This window comes from Mizuhopecten yessoensis, unplaced genomic scaffold (assembly GCF_002113885.1).
Source record: "Mizuhopecten yessoensis strain PY_sf001 unplaced genomic scaffold, ASM211388v2 scaffold10911, whole genome shotgun sequence".
In the NCBI taxonomy this organism is placed as follows: Eukaryota; Metazoa; Mollusca; class Bivalvia; order Pectinida; family Pectinidae; genus Mizuhopecten; species Mizuhopecten yessoensis.
The window spans coordinates 741,861-764,577 of record NW_018408783.1 but is presented as its reverse complement, the minus strand read 5'-3'; positions in this window follow the sequence as shown (position 1 = coordinate 764,577).

Below are 22,717 nucleotides of genomic sequence, written 5' to 3'. Positions count from 1 at the left end.
TCCTGTTTAGTCCCTGTCTCGCCCTCCCTAATTCACTCCTCTGATGAACCCTCCTCATACCTAACCCTAAGGTCCTGTTTAATCCATCTCGCCCTCCCTAATTCACTCCTCTGATGAACCCTCCTCATACTTAACCCTAAGGTCCTGTTTGGTCACTGTCTCGCCATCCCTAATTCACTCCTCTGATGAACCCTCCTCATACCTAACCCTAAGGTCCTGTTTAATCCATCTCGCCACCCCTAATTCACTCCTCTAATGAACCCTCCTCATACTTAACCCTAAGGTCCTGTTTGGTCACTGTCTCGCCATCCCTAATTCACTCATATACTGAACCCTCCTCATACCTAACCCTAAGACTAGGATATTTCCCTCACTCTTTATATTTATTCTATCCCTTCCTTTTTAACTCCTCCTCCCTCCACTAAAACTCTTATGGTCCTCTACACAATTAGCCCCTCTGGTCCTGGTTAGTGATCTCTCGCCCTCCCATATTCACTCCTCTGATAACCCTCCTCACACCTAACCCTAAGACTACGGATAGCTCCCGCCCTCAATCGACTCCTAATTAAGCATCTGCTGTTTGTTGTCGTACAGAGGAAAGAATTTATTGTCGTACCGGAACCATACACTGCTCCCGAGGCTATAAACACGTGAATTATTGACGGTGTTTGATATGGTATACATTTGCTCCTATAGGTTTCATCCTTGAGCCGTCTCGTTGTCAAGGACATCGAAGGTTTACATCTATCTTGACTAATCTTCCTCGTGGTTTTGGTCCCGCACCGTCCCCAGTAACTCTGCATCAACTCATCGTCAAACGTTTGTTTTCAAATTGAAACAAAAGGGCTTTGTTACTATGTTTTAATTTGTTATTTTCAGTTATTGTTTTTTAAACATCGGTTTGCAAGTTTTTGTTAAAAGGAAAACAGACTTTTTAAAGAAATCTTGACAACTAAACAGGTAGTAGTGACATTCAAAACATTTAAGATAGCATAACCATGTTGGCCCTACTTTCACAAACGTTCCTTAATGTAAGCAAATTGTTTTCCCTTATATTTTCAACTGGAAGGTTTTGCCGAGGTAAGGAAAAGCCTGATGTTTTTTTCTTAAATCTCAGTAATGCTTTCTTCTTGAGTGAAAAACTGTCTAAATGAATGTCTAAATATAACGTGGAACAGGACTTATAAACACCATTCTCCTTTCATTACGTTTCAACCTACATTTCCGAACGATAATACGGGTTTTAATTCTTTTGACGCTTTTAATGCCTAAATTGACGAAATGTCAATATGTTGCAGTGATATTTGACTTTCCTTATCAACAAACTAATGTTAATAAGACGCTTTCTTTATTTGACTTTCCTTATCAACAAACTAATGTTAAATTGACGCTTTCTTTATTTGACTTTCCTTATCAACAAACTGATGTTAATAGGACGCTTTCTTTATTTGACTTTCCTTATCAACAAACTGATGTTAATAGGACGCTTTCTTTATTTGACTTTCCTTATCAACAAACTGATGTTAATAGGACGCTTTCTTTATTTGACTTTCCTTATCAACAAACTGATGTTAATAGGACGCTTTCTTTATTTGACTTTCCTTATCAACAAACTGATGTTAATAGGACGCTTTCTTTATTTGACTTTCCTTATCAACAAACTGATGTTAATAGGACGCTTTCTTTATTTGACTTTCCTTATCAACAAACTGATGTTAATAGGACGCTTTCTTTATTTGACTTTCCTTATCAACAAACTGATGTTAATAGGACGCTTTCTTTATTTGACTTTCCTTATCAACAAACTGATGTTAATAGGACGCTTTCTTTATTTGACTTTCCTTATCAACAAACTGATGTTAATAGGACGCTTTCTTTATTTGACTTTCCTTATCAACAAACTAATGTTAATAGGACGCTTTCTTTATTTGACTTTCCTTATCAACAAACTAATGTTAATAGGACGCTTTCTTTATTTGACTTTCCTTATCAACAAACTGATGTTAATAGGACGCTTTCTTTATTTGACTTTCCTTATCAACAAACTGATGTTAATAGGACGCTTTCTTTATTTGACTTTCCTTATCTCCATTTACTCCTGTTTCCTCCCTAGTTTAAACCCCGGCGCGCTATCATTCGGGCCAACAAGGGTGATTAGTTTCAGTTGAAATAAATTGTTTCAGAATTGTTGTAAATTTTTTTAAAAAAAATAAAAAAATACCGAAAGTGATATCGGCCATAGTGTGAAGACTGAAGATGTAGCGTATATCATTAAACAATCCAAATGGACTAGGGCTGTTCACTGCATTCAAGGCCGCAAATTTTCTGTTCAGATGTATAGATAAAGCGGTGCTGATATAAGCGGTTGTATCGCTACATCTTCTGAACATACATCAAGGTATTCACTTTTCCTTCACAAATGATAGCATTTTTAAAAGCACATTTTACCAGACACTAGCAGAAAACGGTAGAAATGTGTTAAGCAGCCCATATTCAAAATGACGCACATCTTTGTTGTCAACCGTCTCAATGTGGCGCCAAACGTACACTATTAATCCCCACATTTTTTTTTAAATGTAACAATTACGTCGTTATAGGTACATTAAATAGGATGAAATTTTATGGTTTTCCAGTTCAGCATCATATATATATATCATCCTTACGACAGAAAAATACCGATATTTTCTCTCGTGCGTTGCACTCGTGTGTGAGTGTATTGGTATTCTGCCATTCTCGTGATATCTATACATTTATATTGTTTTCAATGGGATTAATCCACTGGATATTGTACTACGTATCGGGCAATCACAGATGTGCAACAGCCTCCGGAAGACAGGAAAAGCCTCCAGTCTGCGGTTCTTCCAAACCCTTTATAATGATCTATTTTAAATATGAACGGAAATAGAAAACATAGATCAAACAAAAATAATAATATAGACAAAAATATAAAAAATTAAAGGTTGTAAAAATTGGCAATACGTTAGGTAATTTTTAAACCTTTTTGATTTTTAAGGTTCAAAAATAACTGGATAAAAGTTATGACGACTTAGAATCGACTTACAATTGGCAGCCTATTGTATGAGTAGCCACTTCAGTAACGTTTAAATCATACGTAATAGCAACTGTAATCAGTTGGCAATGTCGAACAAATACAAACATTGACTTGGGCATTATGTTAACTTATAAGTTCCACAAGTGTGTCCATCTAACACATAAACAAAATAACGCGAGAAGGAACGGTCAGTGTGTGTTATAAGTATAGTACACGACGTTATTACAACTTATATAAAACCATTCCTCGTTTGAATGGGTACTCCTAATCCCCGAACTCATGTCCCCACAAAATGGCTAGGAAACCACGAAATAAGGCCCACGTAAATATCTAATTTAACAGTGCATTACTTTACCTGAAAAGCTTGGTTAAAAGTTCATTTTGTAAAAACAGTTAGCCAAAAAGTCTATGTAAACTTGATGGAAACATGTAGTGTGTCATTAAATACTTGTGGTCACGGCCGATATAGTGTTTTATTGCACAAACGCATGATATAAGTATGTGCTTTACAACATGTTAATATTGATTGTTTCAGTAACAACTGTAATCATATGACCTAAGCAGTGTCGAGGTTGCTAGGCCCAAAACAAACATAAATTTCAATAAATACAAAAACTTTTATTGCACTGGGGTAATACTGGCTCAATGATGTAAAATTTACATAGACAAATTCATTTGCACAGGCAATGTCAATCTGGCCAATTTCATGGGAAAATGAAACTGACATTTGGTTGTTTCACTAACTAGAAGTTCAGAAACACTCTTCAAGAAAATTAATAAACTGCAACTCAACTTACATAAGAATGTGCCTAGAAAAATACCCGAGGTGTTCCGAGTACAGCCTACAGGCATCTTGAATTTCCCATGACGCCGCATTAAAAAATGTAAATAAACACATAGGTTTTGTTACCAGCAGAGATCAAAAGTGACGTAAAAAGACCTTGCTCGCAAAAATAGATATCGGTTAAAACGTTACAGCATGGAAAAGGATCAAAATACCTTCGAGATAGAATTATACGGCCGCACACATGCTGGTAAAAACGGTCCGACATCACTCAATATTTACCCAGCTGTCGTGTCGCTCTTATCGCTGAGCGTCATTTAGCAGTAAGACATGTCATCTTATTGCTAATCAATACGAATTCGACAATAACCGGAAACAACCTTTGTTCAATTGATACGCTTAATAAAAAAAACTACACAGACTTCCTCAACCTGAAACGATCCTGCCTGGTAACGAATCTTACGCTGGTCGGATCGACTGTTTAATCGTACAACTTGTTCAGTACGTGAATCGGTTATACATTAAAATGGCATTTGTTTGAAGAAATTTATTCCATAAAAAAATATCTCAACTACAGATAAAGTTTGAAGCAGTAGATATTTGCGTTAGAAACTATGGCTAAAGCATTCCATTATGTGTCTGCAACGATAAGTTTCGTTTTGAAAACCAATATCTCCCTAAAGGGTTTTGCGTTGTATCCATGACGACTAAACTCAGACCTTATGTATCAGCTTGCTACAGATGTCTGATAACGTATATATATATAACTTTTCATTTATCAAAATATATTTCTGTAGTGTGTCTAGAAAATCGCTTTATTTCTATCATCCCTTGTTGGATATAAATGGTGTAGATAGCTTATCGCGTTTGTCTCCCTACACGACAACCCGCAATGTGCAGTGTTGAAGGAGTATCAGTGTACTTAATCGGTAAGCTGTGACAAGACTGAGGTCGACATCAAGGGATCTTCTTTAATTAATTACCGAAACAATCACGGCCTGATGCAGTTCATTGTACTTTGATCTCATGGAAGGGTTTTACCGTATAAGTTTCACTGATTGCATGCACTGTCAATAATTGTTTTAGACCAGTAAAATGTACATTTAGTTGTATTGTCTGCGGCAGTATGTATAATCGAATTGCCGGACAACCAGAAAACGACAACTAGCCGCAATGCAGGAAGACATGTAATTTGTATTGAACCACAATACCAGCAACTTGCCGTAATACAGGGACGTCAAAACGAAGTTACAATACCAGCAACTCGCCGTAATACAGGGACGTCAAAACGAGGTTACAATACCAGCAACTCGCCGTAATACAGGGACGTCAAAACGAGGTTACCATACCAGCAACTCACCGTAATACAGGGACGTCAAAACGAGGTTACAATACCAGCAACTCGCCGTAATACAGGGACTTCAAAACGAAGTTACAATACCAGCAACTCGCAGTTATACAGGGACGTCAAAACGAAGTTACCTTACCATGTCCAATGTTAACGAACGTCTTACCTTTTTCCATAGGTAAGTATATCACAAACAATTTAAATTAACCTAATGATCATTACTTTATATTTCATGTTAAGTTGTAGTAAGTTGCACGTAATAAAATCATTTAATTTTCTTTAATTATTAATTATTTAAGTTTTTATAGTTTAACTTCTACGGCTGCTCTAATCATTATGTATTCTACCTAAAACTAGAATAATATAGGAAAAAAATAAACATAGTGTCAACAACGAACACGACCAATAGCAGAAATCAAAGTTAATTCGGTCGACGAACAAGGCTACTACAGAAAACAAAGTTAATACGGTCGACGAACAGGGCTATTGCGGAAATAAAAGTTAATTTGGTCGACGAACAAAGCTACTACAGAAAGCAAAGTTAATACGTTCGACGAACAGGGCTATTGCAGAAATCAACGTTAATACGGTCGACGAGCAGGGCTATTGCAGAAATCAACGTTAATACGGTCGACGAACAAGGCTAATGCAGAAATCAAAGTAAATACGGTCGACGAACAGGGCTATTGCAGAAATCAAGGTTAATACGGTCGACGAACAGGGCGATTGTAGAAATCAAAGTTAATACGGTCGACGAACAAGGCTATTGCAGAAATCAAAGTTAATTAATACGGTCGACGAACAGGGCTATTGCAGAAATCAAGGTTAATACGGTCGACGAACAGGGCGATTGTAGAAATCAAAGTTAATACGGTCGACGAACAAGGCTATTGCAGAAATCAACGTTAATACGGTCGACGAACAAGGCTACTACCGAAAGCAAAGTTAATACGGTCGACGAACAGGGCTAATCCAGAAATCAAAGTTAATACGGTCGACGAACAAGGCTATTGCAGAAATCAACGTTAATACGGTCGACGAGCAGGGCTATTGCAGAAATCAACGTTAATACGGTCGACGAACAGGGCTACTACAGAAAGCAAAGTTAATACGGTCGACGAACAAGGCTAATGCAGAAATCAAAGTAAATACGGTCGACGAACAGGGCTATTGCAGAAATCAACGTTAATACGTTCGACGAACAGGGCTAATGCAGAAATCAAAGTTAATTTGGTCGACGAACAAGGCTACTACAGAAAGCAAAGTCAATACGGTCGACGAACAGGGCTAATGCAGAAATCAAAGTTAATTTGGTCGACGAACAAGGCTACTACAGAAAGCAAAGTTAATACGTTCGCCGAACAGGGCTAATGCAGAAATCAACGTTAATACGGTCGACGAACAAGGCTAATGCAGAAATCAAAGTAAATACGGTCGACGAACAGGGCTATTGCAGAAATCAACGTTAATACGGTCGACGAGCAGGGCTATTGCAGAAATCAACGTTAATACGGTCGACGAACAAGGCTAATGCAGAAATCAAAGTAAATACGGTCGACGAACAGGGCTATTGCAGAAATCAAGGTTAATACGGTCGACGAACAGGGCTATTGTAGAAATCAAAGTTAATGCGGTCGACGAACAGGGCTATTGCGGAAATAAAAGTTAATTTGGTCGACGAACAAAGCTACTACAGAAAGCAAAGTTAATACGTTCGACGAACAGGGCTAATGCAGAAATCAAAGTTAATTTGGTCGACGAACAAGGCTACTACAGAAAGCAAAGTTAATACGGTCGACGAACAAGGCTAATGCAGAAATCAAAGTAAATACGGTCGACGAACAGGGCTATTGCAGAAATCAAGGTTAATACGGTCGACGAACAGGGCTATTGTAGAAATCAAAGTTAATGCGGTCGACGAACAGGGCTATTGCGGAAATAAAAGTTAATTTGGTCGACGAAAAAGGCTACTACAGAAAGCAAAGTTAATACGTTCGCCGAACAGGGCTAATGCAGAAATCAACGTTAATACGGTCGACGAACAGGGCTACTACAGAAAGCAAAGTTAATACGGTCGACGAACAGGGCTAATGCAGAAATAAAAGTTAATACGGTCGACGAACAAGGCTACTACAGAAATCAAAGTTAATACGGTCGACGAACAGGGCTATTGCGGAAATAAAAGTTAATTTGGTCGACGAACAAGGCTACTACAGAAAGCAAAGTTAATACGTTCGACGAACAGGGCTAATGCAGAAATCAACGTTAATACAATCGACGAACAGGGCTATTGCAGAAATCAAAGTTAATGCGGTCGACGAACAAGGCTATTGCAGAAATCAAAGTTAATACGGTCGACGAACAGGGCTATTGCAGAAAATCAAAGTTAATTCGGACGACGAACAGGGCTATTGCAGAAATCAAAGTTAATACGGTCGACGAACAAGGCTATTGTAGAAATCAAAGTTAATACGGTCGACGAACAGGGCTATTGCAGAAAATCAAAGTTAATTCGGTCGACGAACAGGGCTATTGCAGAAATCAAAGTTAATATGGTCAACGAACAGGGCTATTGTAGAAATCAAAGTTAATATGGTCGACGAATAAGGCTATTGCAGAAATCAAAGTTAATATGGTCGACGAACAAGGCTATTGCAGAAATCAAAGTTAATATGGTAGACGAACAAGGCTATTGCAGAAATTAAAGTTAATACGGTCGACGAACAAGGCTATTGCAGAAATCAAAGTTAATACGGTCGACCAACAAGGCTATTGCAGAAATCAAAGTTAATACGGTGGACGAACAAGGCTATTGCAGAAATCAAGGTTAATACGGTCGACGAACAAGGCTATTGCAGAAATCAACGTTAATACGGTCGACGAGCAGGGCTATTGCAGAAATCAACGTTAATACGGTCGACGAACAGGGCTACTACAGAAAGCAAAGTTAATACGGTCGACGAACAGGGCTATTGCAGAAATCAACGTTAATACGGTCGACGAACAAGGCTAATGCAGAAATCAAAGTAAATACGGTCGACGAACAGGGCTATTGCAGAAATCAACGTTAATACGGTCGACGAACAGGGCTATTGCAGAAATCAACGTTAATACGGTCGACAAACAGGGCTAATGCAGAAATCAAAGTTAATACGGTCGACGAACAGGGCTATTGCAGAAATCAAAGTTAATACGGTCGACGAACAAGGCTATTGCAGAAATCAAAGTTAATACGGTCGACGAACAGGGCTATTGCAGAAATCAAGGTTAACACGGTCGACAAACAAGACTATTGCAGAAATCAAGGTTAATACGGTCGACGAACAGGGCTATTGCATAAATCAAAGTTAATTCGGTCGACGAACAGGGCTTTTGCATAAATCAAAGTTAATACGGTCGACGAACAGGGCTATTGCAGAAATCAACGTTAATACGGTCGATGAACAGGGCTATTGCAGAAATCAAAACTAATACGGTCGACGAACAATGCTATTCCAGGAATCAAAGTTAATACGGTCGATGAACAGGGCTATTGCAGAAATCAAAGTTAATATGGTCGACGAACAAGGCTATTGCAGAAATCAAAGTTAATACGGTCGACGAAAAGGGCTATTGCAGAAATCAAAATTAATACGGTCGACGAAAAGGGCTATTGCAGAAATCAAAGTTAATACGGTCGAACAAAAGGGCAATTGCAGATATCAAAGTTAATACGGTCGACGAACAGGGCTATTGCAGAAATCAAGGTTAATACGGTGGACGAACAGGGCTATTGCAGAAATAAAAGTTAATACCGTCAACGAACAAGGCTATTGCAGAAATCAACGTTAATACCGTCAACGAACAAGGCTATTGCTGAAATCAAAGTTAATACCGTCAACGAAAAAGGCTATTGCAGAAATCAAAGCGTATACGGTCGACGAACAAGTCTATTGCAGATATCAAAGTTAATACGGTTGACGAAAAAGGCTAATGCAGAAATCAAGGTTAATACAGTCGACGAACAAGGCTATTGCAGAAATCAAAGTCAATACGGTTGACGAACAGGGCTATTGCAGAAATCAAGGTTAATACAGTCGACGAACAGGGCTATTACAGAAATCAAAGTCAATACGAACGAAACAAAAAGAAAGGCAACATAGGCGTAAACATCAATCGGTGGTGAAACATGTGATCCAGAGGGGTAAGCGTGGTCTGCTCCACGTGCAGTATGATCCAGTAGGATGTGTCCTACCCACTTCATCAACGTCAACAACGCTTTGAAATACGGTCTATTCGATTTTACTTGTGACAATTAAATCACATAGTCAAAAATCAGGCAATAATGGCATTCTTCTGAAGAAACCTAAGGTTACGTCATTTATCGGTCAACGGGACGTATCTATTCACAGAATCCTGATACTTAGAACATGTTCTAGAGTTGTGAATTCTCTGTGAAATGTTAAAATATATAAGCAAGACAGGCTGGTTTTTTATAGGAATATATCGATCAACATTCTCGCTCCCAAAACATCTCTTCACTTAAAATACCTTGTACACTTTCTCATTACAGAAATAATTCATAGCATTTTCCAGATTATCACTCCAAAACACCTCTGCTACCTTTCTATTTCAAACATAGCTCAATCCCACCATCGTTACAGATATACCCCCTAACCTCCATGGCAGTATTCAACCCCACCCTCGTTACAGAGATACCCCCTTACCCCTATGACCGTATTCAACCGCACCCTCGTTACAGAGATACCCACTTACCCCCATGGCCGTATTCAACCCCACCCTCGTTACAGAGATACCCCCTTACCCCCATGGCCGTATTCAAAACCAAACAATCTTTACATAGAGACCCCCTTACCCCATGACGGTATTTAACCCACCCTCGTTACAGAGATACCCCCTTACCCCCATGGCCGTATTCAAAACCCCAACCTCGTTACAGAGATACCCCCTAACCCCCATGGCCGTATTCAAACTCCAGAAACCTCTAGGTACATCTAATATCCAGATATACCCATACCACGTTACGACCCTTAAAATACCTCTGACATCGTCATACTTCAGTAAATACCTCTGACATCGTCATACTTCAGTAAATACCTCTACCATATTCTCTCTCAAGACACAATACCAAAATAACTAGTCCTCCTCTAGATTTTGAAACTAATATGATTAATAATAATAAAAATATACAACATTTGATATAGCGCCCTATTTAGCTAACATAAGCCACTCTAAAGCGCTTTACAGTACATAGATATACATTGAATACAATTATCATATATACTAGCGGGAAAAAGAAACTGTGCATGCCTAAAATGTGTTATAAAAATAGATGTGTATGACGTAGAACAACAAGGTTTTCAGGGACAATTTATTTGTTATTTATTTACAGTTGCATTCCATTTTCCACGTTATGGAATCAATAAGTTCTGCTCAGGAGTGACGTAAACACAGCAGGGGTCAATACTGAGTTCCCAAGGTAATACCTGGTATGTCCACCGTTTGCCTGAATGCAAGCCTGGCAACGTCGACGCATGGAGCCTATCAGACGCTTCAAGAATGCTTGTTGCATGGCATTCCAGATCTGTACCAACGCTGCAGCCAAATCAGCCAACGTCACCGGTTGATTTGGTAATGCCCGTAATCTGCGCTTCATTTCATCCCAGACGTGTTCAATAGGCGACAGATCGGGGGATACAGCAGGTCAGGGTAACACGTCAACGTTCTGCTGGGCCAGAAAGTCCATAGCGACACGAGCTGTGTGTGGCCTGGCGTTGTCCTGCTTTAGCGTAATGTGACGTTGCTGCCCTTGCACGAATGGAACGACGTGGGTCCGAAGAATCTCGTCACGGTAACGGAGCGCGTTCAAATTCCCGTTAACAACCACCAGAGGCGTTCTCCCGTTGGCTGGGATGCCGCCCCAAATCATAACGCTGCCTCCGCCGAAAGAACGTCGCTGTACCACACAAGCGTCACGGAAACGTTCCCCAACGCGACGATACACTCTGGAACAGCCGTCACTACTATACAGGTGGACTCGCAACTCGTCCGTAAAAAAATGCCTGCCCAATCACGTCGATTAAATTGCAGATGCTTATTGGTAGCAACCCAAGGATTGTCGGTGCAGTCAAACCTGCCGTTTGGAAGCGATTTCTCAAATGGACAAGCCGAATATGGTTGTCCTGTTGACGTGACGTGACGTGACGTCACACGAGGTCGATCGCCGACGTGGCCAAACTGTTGATGTCGTCTCTACAAATCCCGGACTGTGTTTCGATGGACATGAAAACGTGTAGAGACAACATCCATAGCCCATACCAGCTTGAAGCATACCAATAATCCGGAGGCGGTCATTTTCATTGAGCCTCGGCATAGCTTTTATCACAAATTAAAACGTTATAATGCTGTTTTTACTGTTCACTGGTCTCAACAAAGTGACCCAACAGCTGAAAAATAAACTTTCATTGTCGAATTGGATGGCTGGACGAGAAAAACGTGCACACTGGTCAACGCCTATAGAGAGCAAACTGCACGGGAAAAACTGTCAATGACACACGGATAGTGTGTATGAGTCATACTCGGTCATGTGTGTGAATTTTCATGTATATACAGTTGGTAATACATGTTCTGTATTAATTCTCCGCATGCAGTTTCTTTTTTCCGCTAGTATACATTTATCACTACTTTTTTTTACTAAGGAATTGTATCTCCTTCTGTTTCAACAATAGTTCAGACCAATTTTCGATTTCCATCTTTTGGCTCATAACACCAACGATAAGTCCTAAAATGATGAAACAGCTGTATGGTCAAGTTTTTGTTGTTTTTATTTTTTGCATATTTATCAAATCCCAAATTGTATAAGTGCTAACACATGTGTGTGTCTTACGGTCATCATTTAAATTCCAAACCTAACAAATGCTTCTGCTAAACCAATTTGAACCTGTCATTATATTGGTAAAGAGCTCGGAGACGAAGTTACACGATGGGATGAATTTATCGATAGTATGGTGGTGTTGGAGAGTTATATAGTTCAAGGGGAAACGTTTTGACATCCTATTGGAGGGGAGATAAACAATGTTTGTGTAGGAATATATATATGTATTATAAAAACAGAAGAATTATCCTTACGGACGAAGAAATAATATAAAAAAAAATCTCAACAACGAGTCTTTAGAACTTTCATCTTGTCAAGGAGATTCTTTGAAGTAGATATTGTGACGTCATAAACTATATATATATATATATATAGGTGTCAAGGTCTAAACTGTCATAAATGTAATGGGTACATGATCGTGGGAGACAAACGAGCATCGATCATCCAACAGCCTTCGTTTTATGTGAAGAAAACAGGCCTACCAACAACGCTCAATCATTTGTACTAAGATAACATCAAATGTACGGAATCGTATGTTTTGATCGATTTGAGATAGCCGTACTCAGACTCGTCAGATAGGAACCCGGGCCTTTTAAAAAAAAAATGGGAATGGGGGTCCACTTATGTTTTATTTACATTTTACTGTGATTTACAAAGTATGCTTAAATTAGAAGAAGTACATTTTACATAATGATAGCTTACCAAGATGAACGCTTTATTTCCTGTAATAGCCAAAAATGAATAACACCCTACAGCTGTTTTGTTGTCATGGTCGATGATTGGGGTCAGATAGTTGGACATCCGATAGGTCAAAACTACTGCCGAGACAGAAGCAGAGGTGCGTGGACCACAAAGATGTATATGCTGGGCTGAACTCTGAAAGCGTCAGTTCGGGTTTTAAAGAAAGAGCGGTTTGGATATATATATGAATAACAAAATAGATCATTATGCGGTCGATTAAAATGAATGGTTTCAAATAAGTAAGTCTGACAAACGTCTTACCTGTATTGTTATAGTGTGGCTAACGTACATATGTATTACTGGAATTTGTAAAGTCCGGCAAACGCTATGTATTTTCATGTGACAAGCTTCACACATCGAGTTTGCGCATTGTTTCTGTGTTAAAATTACTCCTGCCACATCCCCCACAACATGTCTGTCAATCGTCAAAAGCATACCTTAACCTCACTACAACTTCCTGAATAGACTTAAAATGTATACAAACAAATATCATCTCTTGTCGTAAAGTATAACAAAGTAATCGATCACAATAACTTTTTAACAACAGACTTAGATTCATTCCTTTCGGTTAAAACCCCCAGTAAAATTTGGTTACAAAAACTTAAGATTAATTCAGTAAAACATAACGATGCAATTTGCGGCTAGAATGTTCAACAGCTGAAGTTCAATTCCTGTTGGTAACATGCAGCAAACTTATTTTGGTTACAACAACTTTGGATTAATTCCTGTCGGCTCAATACAGCAATACAATTTCCAGTTACAACATCTTCGGACTAATTATTATTGGAATGTGACAATTCTGTAATCCTTCATCACCTCCATTCTTAATTAGTTCTGGAAAGATATTCTTTCATTTTTTCGAAATATGAAAAAAATAGTTTGGAGCTTAGCGACTAACGATAAAAAGATAGCACAGACTTGATGTACAAAAAAATTGTATGTATATAATGTTCTTAAAGAGGTAGCTATATAGTATTGTTTATACCCGTAGTGAGATTCACTGACTTGTTTTCAGTCATATATCATTGTATTTATATAAAATAATACAATATAAAGACAGAGAAACTAATTATTCCTCGGGATAAAGATACGTCATCACTCCTAAAGGTTGCCACCATGTTGCTGTTAATACAATCGTATAGGGCCCTCCCAGTCGGCCCACCGTAGACGTCTAGACACCCGCTCGACTAGTGCATTTACGTGTCTGAAAATCTAGTTCAGTTACTTTCTATGATTATAAAACAAATGTAGCAAAGCTGTATCGTAAACGTCTACCACACACGGCACGAGGAAATTGAATTTCATATAATATTAATAACAATATCATCAGATTTTCCTTGAATATCTGTTCTTTCTATTACCGTTTTCTTGATTTGATTTTGAAATAAAGATTGATGAATAATACTGTTGCGCTCAGAAATGCGTGAAATTCACTTGCGATTTTATGACGATAATGTGATAATATGTCGATTTTTTATCGCGCTCCATATCAACATCAGTCTGGTTCGGGTCCCTAGAGTTTATCAAATTACTATAACGTTAAAATGTTCAGCTGAACACTAATGACATATTTCATTATTAAAGACGTATCGAACATATACGTTAGTTAACACCAATAAAACAATACTCGTCACAGGTCATTAACGTTGGTATGATGGGATACTCAGCTCTGATATCAAGGTCATTAACGTTGGTATGATGGGGTACTCAGCTCTGATATTAAGGGTATTAACGTTGGTATGATGGGGTACTCAGCTCTGATATCAAGGTCATTAACGTTGGTATGATGGGATACCCAGCTCTGATATCAAGGTCATTAACGTTTGTATGATGGGGTACTCAGCTCTGATATCAAGGTCATTAACGTTGGTATGATGGGATACGCAGCTCTGATATCAAGGTCATTAACGTTTGTATGTTGGGGTACTCAGCTCTGATGTAAATGTCATTAACGTTGGTATGATGGGATTCCCAGCTCTGATATCAAGGTCATTGACGTTTGTATGATGGGGTACTCAGCTCCGATATCAAGGTCATTAACGTTGGAATGATGGGGTACTCAGCACTGATATCAAGGTCATTAACGTTAGTATGATGGGGTACTCAGCTCTGATATTAAGTGTATTAACGTTGGTATGATGGGGAACTCAGCTCTATATCAAGGTCATTAACGTTGGTATGATGGGGTACTCAGCTCTGATGTAAATGTCATTAACGTTGGTATGATGGGGTACTCAGCTCTGATATCAAGGTCATTAACGTTGGTATGATGGGGTACTCAGCTGTAATATCAAGGTCATTAACGTTGGTATGATGGGGTATTCAGCTCTGATATAAAGGTCATTAACGTTGGTATGATGGGGTACTCAGCTATGATGTAAATGTCATTAACGTTGGTATGATGGGGTACTCAGCTCGAATATCAAGGTCATTAACGTTGGTATGATGGGGAATCAGCTCTGATGTCAAAGTCATTAACGTTGGTATGATGGGGTACTAAGCTCTGATATCAAGGTCATTAACGTTGGTATGCTTGGGAACTCAGCTCTGATATCAAGGTCATAAACGTTGGTATAATGGGGTACTCAGCTCTGATATCAAGGTCATTAACGTTGGTATGCTTGGGTACTCAGCTCTGATATCAAGGTCATAAACGTTGGTATAATGGGGTACTCAGCTCTGATATCAAGGTCATTAACGTTGGTATGATGGGGTACTCAGCTCTGATATCAAGGTCATTAACGTTGGTATGATGGGTACTCAGCTCTGATGTCAAAGTCATTAACGTTGGTATGATGGGGTACTAAGCTCTGATATCAAGGTCATTAACGTTGGTATGATGGGGTACTCAGCTCTGATATCAAGGTCATAAACGTTGGTATAATGGGGTACTCAGCTCTGATATCAAGGTCATAAACGTTGGTATAATGGGGTTCTCAGCTCTGATATCAAGGTCATAAACGTTGGTATAATGGGGTACTCAGCTCTGATATCAACGTCATTAACGTTGGTATGATGGGTACTCAGCTCTGATGTCAAAGGCATTAACGTTGGTATGATGGGGTACTCAGCTCTGATATCAAGGTCATAAATCTTGGAATGATGGGGTACTCAGCTCTGATATCAAGGTCATTAACGTGTGTAACAAGTGAATACAGCTGATTCTATGAATGAAAATAGGGCATTAATTGCAAAATCGTTGAATACATTAGTTGATATGACAGACCATCAAACTCCAAAACCTCTTGAGCCTGTGGTGGTTCGTGTACCACAAGCTCTAGCACGTCTTCAACCTCATAATAAGGCCGGAGTAAAGGAACTGGAACAACCAAGAAGACTTCGTCATTGCACCATGGAGGACGAGACTGGACTTAGGGGGCCTGAAAAACTCAAGTGACTTTTGTGTGTCTGGATGCATTTTGAGAGACCATCGTTGTGCTTGTTTTTGTGATCAGTCATTAAGGACAGATGACTTATTCAAGTTATCACTCAGAGACCTGGCTTATCAGTTTTCTATGTTCTATATAAAACTTGCCCTTTGGGGAGGAGATAACTAATCATTATATTATGTTTGTACGTTGCAGGTAGCAGTCATCCTTTAGATTAAAGAATTCAAAAGAAAGGAAGATGTTAATTCTCATTTACAAAATATGTTGGATTTTTTAATCACTTATACTCGAGGGCGGAATTTGTCTGTAAATGTAGACTAAACAAAAATAGTTGTTTTTAGAAAAAGTGAAAGATTGTATCCAAACGAGCAGTGAATTTTTGATGGTAAAACTATAGAAGTGGTCGATCAATTTTGCTATTTAGGTTTGGTTTTTAATTATAATGGTAAATTTACCATTTCATTGAATAACATTGCTGTACAAGGAAGGAAAGCTTATTTTCCTCGTAATCGGAAAGTGAAAAGATTTTTGTTGAATGAAAAGGCCAAGGTATCTTTATTTGATACTTATATATCATGTATTGTGAATTAAGAGTGTGAATTATGGGGTTATAGTCATGCACCGTAGATTGAAAATATACATTTGTTATTTTTGAAAACCTTACTGGGTGTCAGGAAAACAGTAAATAATGCCATGGTGTATTTTGAACTTGGTCGTTACCCTTTGCATATACAGCGTAAGATTGGTATTGCAAAGAACTGGCTGAAAATATTAAATACTGGTAACTGTATTTTGGGCGCCTGTTACGATGAACTTTTAGAGCTTTATAACAGGAAACCAAATTGTAAAACAAATTGAGATTATCATCCGAGACGTGATTTGTGTACGTTGGGTTTTGGAGATTTGTGGTTGGCACAATGTGTACCAAATGAGAAATATATTTTATTATTATATATACAACACATAAAGGATACTTTTATTCAGGAAATGAGAAACATATTCGAGACATCTTCAAAGTGTTTGATGTATAAACACATTGTTGACCGTTTTGATCTACAATGGTATTTTACAAAAAACGCTATTTAGAAGAAAAAAATGTATTCTTGCGAAATATAGATTGCAAGCACATAACCTTAATATAGAGACAGGTAGATATAAAGGAGTGCCTCGAAACCAGAGATTGTGTACTTTATGTGATCTTGGAGGGGTCGAAGATGAGTTTCATTTCATTCTTATGTGTCCTGTACTTTTAGAATTAAGAGTATCGTATATCAAGCCATATTATCGTATTCGGCCTTCTGTGTTTAAATTAATAGAGTTTCTGTCTAACAACAAATATAAACTTATTAGAAATTTAAGTAAGTACTTGATTCAAGCAACTGTTAAGAGAAGTCGTATGTTATGATATATAAGCTGTAGCAAAGTCTTGCTATAAACGTTTTGTTACTGTATAATGTGATTGAGATCTTTGTTAAAAAAAATAAAACCACGAAAGAAAAAAAGATAGTGTTGTTCACTGCGTTTTTTCTAAATTTACTCATATATCGATGTAGATTCAATGGAACTATATTGTCCTAGCAACCACGGCTACCGTAGTTACTATCGTGGCAACCCGCTTCTATGTAGCATTTAAACATTTTTAATGTAAATATTGGGATTGACCTTCATTTTGACGGCGTATACGGTAGTATGAAGCGCTCCATAACGAATATGTTCGTTGCCAATTGCGTTTATACTACCGTATACGCCGTCAAAATGAAGGGCAATCCTAAATCAAAACACTGCATATAACTGCTTAGGTCAATGGATATGGTTCTGCTGTTAGATCAAATCAAACCTTCTTATCAAAGCAATGTGTACAGACGTTATAATGGGCGGAATTGGGAAACATGTCACCAGTCATTTTACACTTGACAAAGGAAACATGCCTTTCCGAAAAGTCGCAAAATAGCTTCTCAATTCCTGTTTGTGTTAAAAACCAACTTTAGCCTTTACTCCACTCCACTGTTCAGATAGAACGATATTAGCAGTAATTGTAAAGTGACTGTTGAATATGTTAAGCAATATTTTTCCCTAATGGATGTTTGTATAATATTATAGATCCAAAACAAACCTACAAACAAATTCAAACTCATTACTTGAACGTTTAATCAACATATATATCGATAAATCGGATACCTTCTTGGGGAGGGGAAAAAGATAAAACGGAAATGGAACAGGAAATCACTTAGATATGATATAGTCCCTTTCCTCCATTAGATCAGATGACCATCATTCGACCCTTCATACGATACAGCCACGTTACATAAGTTAAGTCTTATATTTCCAAGTTAGACACGTCTTTTATAAAAGTTATGCAAAGTTTATGTTTAGACCTACAGTATTGGGAAGGGGGAAGGAGAATGCAAAGTTCATAATGCGCCTTTTCAAAACGTTCGAGTAAAACCTGTTTACAGTTCACAAGCGTTTTGTTTCAGTTCAGATATCACTAAGACAACTTCTTATCTCATCAAGAAATATCTCTACAAATGAAATATCTGAAAGAAATCTTTCTGTATCGCGGAAAGACCAATTATAAACCATTTTGTTACAGAAAACATACAATAGCTATATATGCTTCGCCGGTCGACATACATAAACAATCAAATATACGAAATTCAGAATTCTTGTCTTCGTTATTTACGCCGAATATCATATCGCATACCGCATCTAGCTGTCGTAGATGCGTGTTTATGTTGATGGTGTACGGGTGTGGGTAGGTCTATTTAATCCTTTTGTGATGCTTATTGATTTATCTAACATCACAACATTCGTTGCTTCCGCATGCATTGTGTCGAGGACAATTTGCATTAATTCAAGAGTTATCGCTCTTGTTTGAGCTCTTTCGTGATGATATCCCTTTGTCGTCAGACAATGGTGTATTGATCCGGAATACTAACAGCCATTTCATCCTGTCTGATTTAGATAAACCACTATAGCAAGGTCGAGATTAAAGGCATTCACAAATATTTCATGATCAGTAAAATGTTTGAAAATAAATTGTTTTATATTAAGAAAATGTGGAATGGTAAAAGGATGTGACGTAATGTTTGTGATACATAACTGGTAATGGATGTTGTATTGACGCAAAAAGTCTGCGCAGTTATAGTCATAGACATAAAATAACTGGCATGTGTATCTAAATATTTACATGTATGTGTATTTCCCTCGGGACAACGTTATAAATGCGGTTGGATATTATGAAATAAGAAAAACATATGAAACGCTTTTACGTAGGTTTGATGTAAATGTGTTAATGCATTACTCACTGTGTTAATGTATCTCTGCCACAAATCATTTTCCCTGTCGTCACTATTCTGTATCCGTTTTTTCAACAGGAACATTTGCACTCAATCATATTACACATTTTGAAAGTGAAATAATGGAAATTAGCAATTTGATAAAATCTTCTCACTGCAAATTGTATCAGGCCCACTATCGATGCGATATTGACCATAATGGTAATTTCTAGTTACCGACTTCAAGGCTGCAGAGTGTGTGCTCCAGCTGCAGTTGAAGCGACGCTAGAACAAGTTTTTTTTCACATTTTTGGTACATACACGGAATTATTAAATCAACTACGTATTTGATAGCATGCAAGCAAATCGTTCCAGATTAGCAGTAAACGGCATATTTGCTTTGAATAGTCCAATCAAAATGACACAAAACATTGTTGTAGCGCGTGACGTAATAAGAGTATAGCATCAAAGATCATGCTACTTAATCATGCACTGTTGTGGATGAAGTAATATTTTTCGCTATGTTTTGAGCGTTTCACTCGAGAATGTTACAATTAAGAAATTAATAGTTTTCCCGTTGAACTCCATATATATATATATATATATATTGCACTCGTTTGGAAGAACATAACGATATTTCAAGAAAATACTGATATTCTGCCATTATCACATATCCTGTATATATAACGACCTGATGATATCTCACGTTTCTGAAATGTCACCGTCTGCGCCAAGTCTATATCATATTCAAAAACAATCTTGGTCACGGTGTCTTTTTATTTGTTTTGGTTATTCCTTTTATCTTTAACTTTTTATTCGTGTCTTCATTCTCCTGAAGAGAAATAACAAATAAGAGGAAACAGAAAAGGAAGTCATAAAAGCTTATATACATCATTCCTGTTTGCCATAAGTTGGTAAAACCTGTGCAGTTGACCTTGATATTTTTTAATATCAATTCTGATTTCTGATTATGTATATGTGGGTGATATCCTTGCAATATACGACAATTGTATAATTTTTTAACAAAACCTCATGTATAAATACCCTATACATATATAGATAGATATCACAAAATATTCTCTTTTTTAAATGTCTTTTCTCATGTGTTCGAACAGTCGCAAAGCATCCGTTTATACGATTGTTTATTTCAATAGTTAGTGTTGTGAAGATGCCTTATGTCCTGATCATAAACAACGCCCTATTTCTCTAAGCCTGTTTCTTATCTCTACTCAGTCAGCTAGTTTGGTTGTTGTTTCCCAACCCACACGCCTCATCAAGCAGGAAAACTAACACGTAACAGATATTATAATATTTACAGCCGATAAACGACAGCTGATTTTATCGTTAAACCTAGTAAAATAGTCTAATTTGTCAATAATAAATCCAAAAATGAAATAAATCTTTTTCACATGGTTTAAGAAGTCATAACACTACGTTAGAATATAGACATACAGAACACTGTAGGGACACTCCCCCTCCATCCTAGAGCTGAAACATTGTGTTCACTATGTGCTTATTCAATGCGCTTGTTAAATGTCGAACATTACTGATAGTGACAATGCTAGTTGTAAAATCCTTTCAGACATTGCAAATGTTGTTGTGATTGTTGGTTGATGGTGTTTGGGATTCATGGCTACATGAACACAGTAACAGTTATCTACGACATGGTATATTTTAAGGTAGATGTTTTTTGAAAAGGCATGCTCATCATTTGCCGAATGTTTTTGTACAATTTTGCAAGATCGACATTAGGTATTATATACATCCACCAAACAAATATACATCACAGGCAATACCCGATTGATTTAACACTTATAAAACAGACAAAGTGCCTTTTGATCTATTTTTACCAGGAAAGCGAATAATAAGCCTGTTAAATATTACGTCAACTGTTTTATCATTGCATCACTCATTTCGTTATTTCGGGTAATTTTAACGTAAATCATGCCGTTTTGGTGATCGATTTATCTATAATTTATCATCCATATCCATTTTAAGTTCCGTTTTCTACTATCAAACTTTTAACTTGCTTGCAATGCGACTGTACGTGTCATAACTTACAGCTTGTTTGTGAGGGTTTCATTGCGAAAGTGATGCCGTTATCTGAGGAATTGTCCATGGTGCTTTTAAGATAGAGAACGTCCGCAGTCAAACAGAGTGCCATGGCTTCATAAAACGGTTGACATTAAAACCTTATCCAGACAAAACAGCGAATGGACATCCGCCTTAAGTACTAATAAAAAAAAATAGAAAAAAATTGTTTGGTTTATTGTAATGTTGATTACCATTAAGTTATAAAAACATAATGAAGCTATCACATATCCCTTTATGATCACCGTAAACGCATTATACGAAAGTGCAGTTATTTGTGCCATTTTCATCTTTAAAGACTACCATGATCACCTAGATTGATGTCAGTGAACTAAACGTGTGGCTCCGTTTTAACGATACATGAAGTTCTCCATGACACATAATATTGTCTACAATGCTTGCCCTCAGTAACGATTTGTTTATACTTACTCAATCAGACTCCTTTCACTTCAATGGCATATGCTAATTATCTTCTTAGAATCAATAGATTCTATTCATGCCTCCTGATCCGATGAGTTCAAGATTTCAAGATTTTTATTTCACTGAGACACACATAATATGTGTAACAAGAGGTCATGTATATATAGCATAGTTTTAGTGCATGACAGGCAAACATTCTATACCATAGCATAGTACATAAAAATATATATACGTGTAGTTACATACAAATAATTCAGTGTTCAACTTATAAAAATGTCACTAGCAAACAAAAGAAAAACTTAAAGAATAGAGACACTAAAGTACTTTTGTTAATTTTTGAACAAATAAGCTTACACTTTTTAACAATTTCATATTAAAGATTGTGAACATTCCTTTCATTTTATGTTGGTTTGGACTTGTATAAAAATAGGCCGGAATATGTTTTTCCCTTATTTTGACTAAAGTGTCGTTATTACAAGTATATAAGTAATGATACTCGTCCCCAATACCAGTATTACAAAGTGGGCATATTCTGTCCTGTCTTTGAATTCCCACCCATCTTCCTGTTTCTACTGGAAGCTTAATATTTGAAGTTCTAAATTTGCAGATAATTTTCCTATCTTTTGCGTTTAATCTGATCAAATAGTCTTCTAAACCAAAGCGATATTTAAATGTAGAGTATAATCGTCCTCTGGATGAGGTGTCAATTTTATTAAACCAGGATTGAATAAACTGATCGT